Genomic DNA, 8,752 nt, shown 5'->3' with positions numbered 1-8,752 from the left:
GCCGGTGATGATGAAGAGGGGAACGAGATGGAGCTCTTGGGCAGCTCGGGGCGTCATAGGGATGGCGATGGTCACAACAATGGTGAGCGGCGGCGATGGTCGCGCTCGGGTGGCTGTGCGCGAGAGAAACAGAGGAGGGGAGAGAACAGGGGAGGTGTGGGAGTGTCGGCTGGATCGGGACGGCTCTGGGGCGTTCACCCATGCGTCCAGAGGCTCGGCGGCAAGCAGGAGGGGGTGTGGCGCCTCGCGCGTGCGTGCGCTGTCCCACCTCTGCCTACTAGCAGAGGTTAGGGATGACTGGCACCAGGCCAGGTGGGCTGGGCCACCACAGATGAGGCCCAGGTGAGCATCCCTCCCTCTCTGATTTCTAATTTGTTTATGTTTTCTATTTATCTGCAAATGTTTTGGCTTTAGTAAAAATACTAAAGCATTTTATAAAATCCTGAAATAATTTGTGGACACTCCGTGGATTAATCCAGTGGCCCACATTTAGTTTCAGAATTATTTGAGAATTTTAAATATTTCTAGTAATTACATGCTCAAATCGAAATACATAATGTTTTAAATCAAAATCCAGAGATGACCTAGAAATATGTTCATCATTTTTGGCGGAGGTTTTCACCTTTATCAGAAGTCATGAACATTTTCAAAGGGCACTTTGGGTTCATTGAAGATTATTTTAGGTTGAACCTATTTGAATTTCATTTGGTGCTAGGGTTTAACAGTCCCCAATTCAGATTTAAATGAAATTTAGACATGATGCAGCAACCAAGCTAGTCCAAGTGCAAGGCGAGGCTAGGGACGTGACAACTCACCCCCACTAAACAAGAATCTCGTCCCGAGATTCAAGACGTGAGGTAAGAGGAAAGGGGCTCACAAAACTATCACAATCTCCATGATCCATTTGCCCGTCTCGAAGTTGTTGATCCATTGCTTCAAATTGATCTTGACGCCTTTGCTTTCGAGATCTTCATCCAACATGATGACGACAGAAAGAAACTCTATCGGAAAGGATCATTGAAGCTCTTCATATCAGGCTAATGGCAATTCACAAACGATGGTTTGAAGGAATTCAAAGAAATGGCATACTCAGTTTTGGAATGGAATTGTGGTTATAGATCAATCGGCAAATGGAAGGCACAATCCGGCTGATACCAAGGATATAACCTAGTGTTTGAGCATGCTCTCAAGAACTTGAGCATTTCCATATTCATCAGGGTCTTACCAACATCCATGCCGAGGATCCTGGCGACACATCATACTACCATGATGAATAGTGATGGACGATGCAGATGCAAAGGAAGATAACATCTCCTCAAATTTCACCTTAGCGAGGCTAAGGGATCAAAATCTGGATGATTGACCGAGAAACATTTAGCACTCTGCTTCTAATGTTCTCCTTGATGTTCTACATACCACAATCATACTTAAAGCACTAATGTAGCCATCAAGTATAGGTCGGACTTCGGAAAAGAAAGGATTTATAAGGAACACTTCTATAAAAGTCACATGAAATCCTTATAGAGAAAATGGGCAAATTGCTCATTCAAGATACTACAATGATAGATCTTCCGGCTAGGTGTGTCGGCCAAAACATCAACCTTGCCAGAGCCTACATCACAGATCTTGGAAAAGTACCAACCATCACATCTGCCTGAGATTCAGATCTGGTTGGTGATAGGATATTTCAAACAACATGTCTGGAAAAGAAACTTTGCAACACAAATCGATGGGATGACGCTGCGAGATTCTCGGGAAATGAACTATGATAGCAAACTCCAAGGCATGAGTTGTTTCTGCTACACACATGTGACACGATGTCCCAGACAAGCATGACCACGTGGTAGTCTTACAATAAAACACTACCGAGTTCTCGTTGGGAATCATCACTGAGGATATCGAAGTCCTTGCATAAGACATGCTCTTAAGAAGAAACTTTTTCTCCTTGAACAACTCAATCAATGGCTTGGTGTGCTAGGGAATACATATGGAATGGAGGTAATTAATCTACCAAACCACAGTATACTTTGCACATGCATGACTGACTTGGGACGATTCCAAAGGAAGTAAAAACAATCTTTCTCGGATCCACGGCGGTAACTTACACCAAGTACACGTGAATTAGAGGAAGTCACTTCTTTCATCTAACATATGCTTCATGAATGGAACATGAAGATAACGCTTATAAAAGTTTCCAATACTAACTGGATGTCCAACACGAATCATGGAGAAGACAAAAATGTTGCTGATGGGCTCAAAAACAATTCATCCGGGTTTCCATATAGGTGAAATTCCACAATTATGTGAATAAGGTGATAGCATTGGTCAGACCCGAAAGATATAATGGTGTATGCTCGAGGAAACAACCACGAGTAAGACAGCATTACGAACATCGTTGGTTCTGAATTGATTTGATGATATCCCATACTCAAATCAAAGTTTTGATAAGATAATAGGTCCAACAACTGATCACGAGGGTCAGCCAATGAAAATATCATCTTTCTTCAACACACATATAAGATATCCCTTAAACTGAACTAAGTCGGGCAAGCTTTTACCTTCCAACTGTCCAAGTTGTTGTTTGGCTTAACCAACTAGCTCAGGGGTATTCAACACAGCTTCTTGGAAAAGGGGTGGTCACAAAAACCAACTTTATCACGAGCCTAACATAACAGTCAGGGGACAACCTGGTAATACTTCCGAGAAGATACTCGGAAAATCACGAACCACCGGTATGCTATTAAGCTCGAGAACAATCTTCCTTTTTCAGGGCAATACAATATGATCAAAAGAGCGAGGGATTGACGCAATCCTAACTCGTTGATCGAGGAGTGCCCCGGAAAATAAGGACTAGGTAGCACGATCAATCTTAGAATGATAATTCAATACCAACACGCTAAGAATGAGACTATTGTCCATTAACTACCAAGCAACAGAGTTGCTAGCAGTATTGATTTCACACATCATAGTTCACCTGTCGGCATTCCGGTTGCAACAACACGGGAACCAAGAAATGAAAATGATGGCAAGAGGTATCACTGCGTCAAGAATTCATAAGAGGTGGTGCAATTCTCATGACAATCCTGATATAAAGAAGGTAATACTTCAAGGTAGAACAGACCAGAAGCTAGATTGGCATTTTGATCTATGGAATACAACTTCTTTGACTCAATCCTAGATATGGATGAGGTACTGGAGTTTGTTTCTCCTAGTCATTCCAGAATAGAATGGCTTGACGGACCACAAGAGTAATAGGCATCGATGAACGAATGCACGCATACTCTTGACTATCAATTGATAGACGAGGGTTGGAAGATGACTAAGGGGGACAACTCAAAAGAACATACAATTTTCTGAGTTGTGGACGCATGGATTAGAATGTCAAACGAGTTCAACATTTCTTCTGAATAACCCATGCAGAAGGGTAGGTTTGGCAGAATCGTAATATAGAAGGGGAATTCATTGAGAACACTCTTGTGATCTTTTGGTTCCTGAACTTCTGCCATATTGGTTTATGGTATTGGAAGAAGGATATACCATGAATCTCGAGGACTGTCGCAAAGGTTACTAATATCCTAAAGGAACTAACAAACACCAATAACATGAAGTAAGTAGGAAAATCTCGGGTTCAGAAACCCAGGAGTAGAATACCTACTACTAAGTGGCATCACGGGATACTTTCGACAATGATGGCCAGAATCATCACTCTGGGAACACAAAGCATGGCTAGATTACTAGGTGATACTCTAGACACCTAGGCTCATAATAATAGCTCCAACATAAATGCCGAGGCAATGAAGTACCTCAACACACTAGTTAGTGTGGTTGATCTGGCACAAAGAAACTTCGGAATGGTAAGAAGGGATTTGCAAATGCATCAGACTGTTTAGAAACCTGGGATGACTCGGACAGCATAACGGCTGTAAATGCTCAAAAGAGATTCTGTGACATCACGCAAATGGTGGCATAACCACTCAACATCACAATATCAAGGTTCCGAGTTCTACTGTCAACACACGGAAGTAGTAGGAACTGAACTGAGGCTTGAAACCATCAATCATATAAGTCTACGTATTAGTAACACGTGATCCTGATAGAAAGAAGAGAAATCCTAGTTCCTTAACCCCGTAGGACAGATAAGATGACTCAGATCAGAGGGCATAAGGTATAAGGAGTAAAAAGAGCCTTACGTTCCCATCCACAATCAATTGCCTTATATAACTAAAGAATTTCTAGACTCAACTTCGACCAGTTTGGCTTGGTAATCCTACAGGCAGTCAAGCTCTGATACCAACACTGTCAGGACCCCGACTCAATGCCACATCGATCTAGCATGTAACACCTCATATCACTTTGCGGCCTCACTCATGGTATTCCCACGGGTGTCGACTTACCAGGCCCGAGACCGTTTGCGCCTTTTGGCACACGTATATGATAGTGTCGCTAGCATCCATATGACAAGGAGCCCGGGCTGACATGGCTATTCGTGAACCCAAAGTGGCACTAACTTATAGGGACAGGCATACATGACCTAGCAACGAATGTGTCGGTCATCAGCGAGTGAATTCGGGCTGTAGCAACTGGGCTAGCAGGACTCCGGTAAACCGAGCTGTAGCGGGCTAACAGGACTCCGGTAGACATCACGTGACATTTCCCCGAAGGGACAGACACAGGAACGAAGAAGGACACATGCCGGCCAGCCTAAGTGTTCCGGAGCAGTAGCAAGCTACCAGGGCTCAGTGGAAGCACTAGGAGACATTTCCCGGTAAGAGAGGCTACCAAGGATAAACAACTAGATAGTCAGATCCCACACATACCAAGCATTTCAATAACATACACACAATATGCTCGATATGTGCAAATACAACATGGCATCACAACATTACTCTACAACTCAAGTATTTTACTCAATAGGCTCCGAGGAGCGAGATATTACAAACATGGGTCTCATGACCCAACATTCAAAGCACACAAGTCAAAGCACAAGCAGAAGCTTAACATGTCTGAGTATAGACATCTACAAATGAAAAAGGCTGAGAAGCCTGACTATCTACCAGATCTTGCTGAGGGCACAAGATCGTAGCTGAGGTAACAAGCTAAACATCAAAGTCCACGCGGAACAACTAGCGAGACTGAAGTCTCTCTGCAAAAACATAAATTAAGCAAACGTGAGTACAAATGTAATCAGCAAGACTTACGTCAGAGCTAACTACATATGGATCATTATCAACAAAGGTGTGTTGGGGTTTAACTGCAACAAGCCAGCTTTGACTCGGTGGCTATCCTGAACTACGACTGCAAGTAACTCTTTTGAGGTGGCGCACACGAGTCCACATATTCACCATATCAATACACCACTATGGATCCGCTCCCATCTCCCTACGAGAATGTCATCCATTGCACTCACGCTTATCTTGCGTATTTTAGAGTATCTACTTTCACTTGTCTATGAACTGTATAGGCAACCCAGAGGTCCTTTACTGCAGACGCGGCTATTCGAATAGATCATATTAACCCTACAGGGGTGTACTTCTTCACACACTCTCTCATCACTTATCACCGTTTACACAACATGTACTCGGCAACCTTCAAGCGGAAGCCCAGCGAGGGTGTCGGCCACGACCTAACTAACCACACAAGTCTCTCGTCCAGGTTTATCGCCTATTCGAGTTCCATCCGCAAGGACATCCGGCCGGGGTGTCGCTCACGGCCCCAAACAATGTGTGCAGGGTTCCCAAGCCCACCTCGACGGGTGGATCTATGCTTGGTACACCGTGCCATGGTGCCTAGTCTGACCCAAGCCCACCTGTACCGGGTGCCACTTGGTAGACTACTAACACATCCTACAAACACCAGAAACTAGTTGCAACTCCTGGACAGAGATTGAGTTGATTAATAAGTCAAGAGAACTTGGAGTGCCTGGAGCCCAATGTGTGGTAGTAACTGTTCATGGATCACAAACACAGAACTCAGTTCCTGAGGACGGTTTCAATGAGACAACCCACCATGTACTCCTACATGGCCTCTCATCGCTACCTTTACCAAATCGTGTTCACACACTTAGCTCTCACAGTAGGACATGTTCACCACATTCCAATTCATCCCCGATGAATCAGACCTGACACAACTCTAAGCAATAGCAGGCATGACAAACAAGCATGAATGAGTAGGCACATCAGGGCTCAAACAACTCCTACTCATGCTAGTGGGTTTCATCTATTTACTGTGGCAATGACAGGTCATGCAGAGGAAAGGGGTTCAACTACCGCAACATGTAACAGTTGAATCATTGTTGTCCTAATGCAGTAAAAAAGAGCAAGAGCGAGAGAGTGGGATTGCATCGGAATGAACAAGGGGGTTTTGCTTGCCTGGCACTTCTGAACATAGTATAGCTCTTCATCGGTGTCATTGAACTCATCATCGAAACCATGTCTATCGAGAGGGGACAAACACCGGCAAACAAGGAAGAACACAATCAATGCAATGCACAATATGATGCATGATCATGACATGGCAATATGCTGTGGTTTTAGCTAATGCAACTAGCAGCAAGTTAGATGGAGTTGGTTTGACTCTAAGATTCAAATTCAAACTCCATATATGACATTTCAAATGCCATATATTCAAATTGTTGTATACGGTAGCTTTATGTTGTTCAAACATGCATGATAATGCCATAAACAGATTATTTGGATTTTTCTGATCATTTTTCATATATAACTTGTTTCATTTGGAGCTACAGTTGAATTTATATGATTTTTAGAAGTTTAAGCCTTTTTCTGGATTTTCTGATTAATTGGATTAAGCTAATTCCAGAAAAAGATTTACGGCGTCAGCACTACGTCAGGGTGACATCATCGAGTCAACGTGTCAGCCCAGGTCAAACTGACCTGTCGGGCCCCCGTGTCAGTGGCTAACTAAACTAACCTAGTTTAATTAGCACTAACCTAGATTAATTAGACGGGCGGGGCCCGCATATCATTGACCCAGGGGAGGTCAAACCCCTGGTCAACCGGGCCTAAAACGCTGGTGGCTCGTCGCCGGCGACAACAGGCGCGGCGGGGGCTCGGGTTTTGCCCTCCAACGACCAGAAGGAGGGCGGAAAGGCTCTGCATGTTGCTGGGAGTGCTCCGCATCTCCCCGTGCAAGCGGAAGGGGCTCCGACGGTGAGAGTTGAGCGCGGCGTCGACCTCGGCGGCGGCCGGAGTTCGAGCCAGTCAGAAACGAGGCTACGGTGGCCATGGGGTGGCGTGCTTGGCTCCTACGGCACCTGCGCGGTGCGGTGAGCACGTGGGTGTGCTCGGTTGGGAGTTGCGGTGGCTGTGGGCACGGCGGCGAGAAGCTCGGGAGGTGCACGGTTCGGTCTCAGGCAAGACGGCGACTACGGCGTGCAAATGAGACGGGGAAGAGGAGGGTTCGGGGGAGGAGCTCACAATGGAGATGAAGACCAGGTCAGCCAGCTCGGGGGAGGCCGGAGCTGAGCAGGGCGGCGAAGCGGATCTTCGGTGGCCCGAAGTTGAAGAAGACGGCATGGACGGCATTCGAGGGCGTCCAGCGCTGCATGGGCCGGTGATGACGAAGAGGGGAATGAGACGGAGCTCTTGGGCAGCTCGGGGCGTCGTAGGGACGGCGATGGTCGCGGCAACGACGAGCGGCGGCGATGGTCGCGCTCGGGTGGCTGTGCCTGAGAGAAACAGAGGAGGAGAGAGAACAGGGGAGGAGTGGGAGTGTCGGCTGGATCGGGACGGCTCTGGGGCGTTCACCCACGCGTCCAGAGGCTCGGCGGCAAGCAGGAGGAGGCATGGCACCTCGCGCGCGCGTGCGTTGTCCCACCTCTTCCTACTAGTAGAGGTTAGGGATGACTGGCACCAGGCTAGGTGGGCTGGGCTAGCACAGGTGAGGCCCAGGTGAGCATCCCTCCCTCTCTGATTTCTAATTTGTTTCTATTTTCTATTTATCTGCAATTGTTTTGGCTTTAGTAAAAATACTAAAGCATTTTATAAAATCCTGAAATAATTTGTGGACACTCCGTGGATTAATCCAGTGGCTCACATTTAGTTTCAGAATTATTTGAGCATTTTAAATATCTCTAGTAATTACATGCTCAAATCCAAATACATAATGATTTAAATCAAAAATCCAGAGATGACCTAGAAATATGTTCATCATTTTTGGTGGAGGTTTTCACCTTTATCAGAAGTCATGAACAGTTTCAAAGGGCACTTTGGGTTCATTGAAGATTATTTTAGGTTGAACCTATTTGAATTTCATTTGGTGCTAGGGTTTAACAATCCCCAATTCAGGTTTAAATGAAATTTAGACATGATGTAGCAACCAAGCTAGTCCAAGTGCAAGGCAAGGCTAGGTACGTGACACCCCCTCACGGGTGTCGCTGCCGCCGTGTTCCGGAGGGGGGAAACGGCCACGTCGGCATGACACGGAGGGAATTTTGCGATGGGTTGGGCCGGAACGGTTTTTGGGGGTGTAGCTATGGGCTAGGTTATGACAACCAGGTGAAAAGGTCCACAGGTCAAACCCCGTCCGGCGAAAGTCAAAAGCCTAGATCCGGCGGTCTCCTGTGTCAGGGGTAGACGGGACAGGGTACATTGGGGGGTAGCAATGCCGCCAGGTGTTGCGGTGGGCCCTCATATGCTTGTGGAAGCGTGGTGGCAGGCGCAGGTATGCGACACGCGGCTCCGGGGTGTGCCCCTCTCACGGGCGTCGCTGCCGCCGTGTCCCGGAGAGGGGAAAC

This window comes from Triticum dicoccoides, chromosome 2B, assembly GCF_002162155.2.
Source record: "Triticum dicoccoides isolate Atlit2015 ecotype Zavitan chromosome 2B, WEW_v2.0, whole genome shotgun sequence".
Classification (NCBI taxonomy): Eukaryota; Viridiplantae; Streptophyta; class Magnoliopsida; order Poales; family Poaceae; genus Triticum; species Triticum dicoccoides.
The sequence above is the reverse complement of the archived record's forward strand: the minus strand, read 5'-3'. Positions refer to the sequence as shown.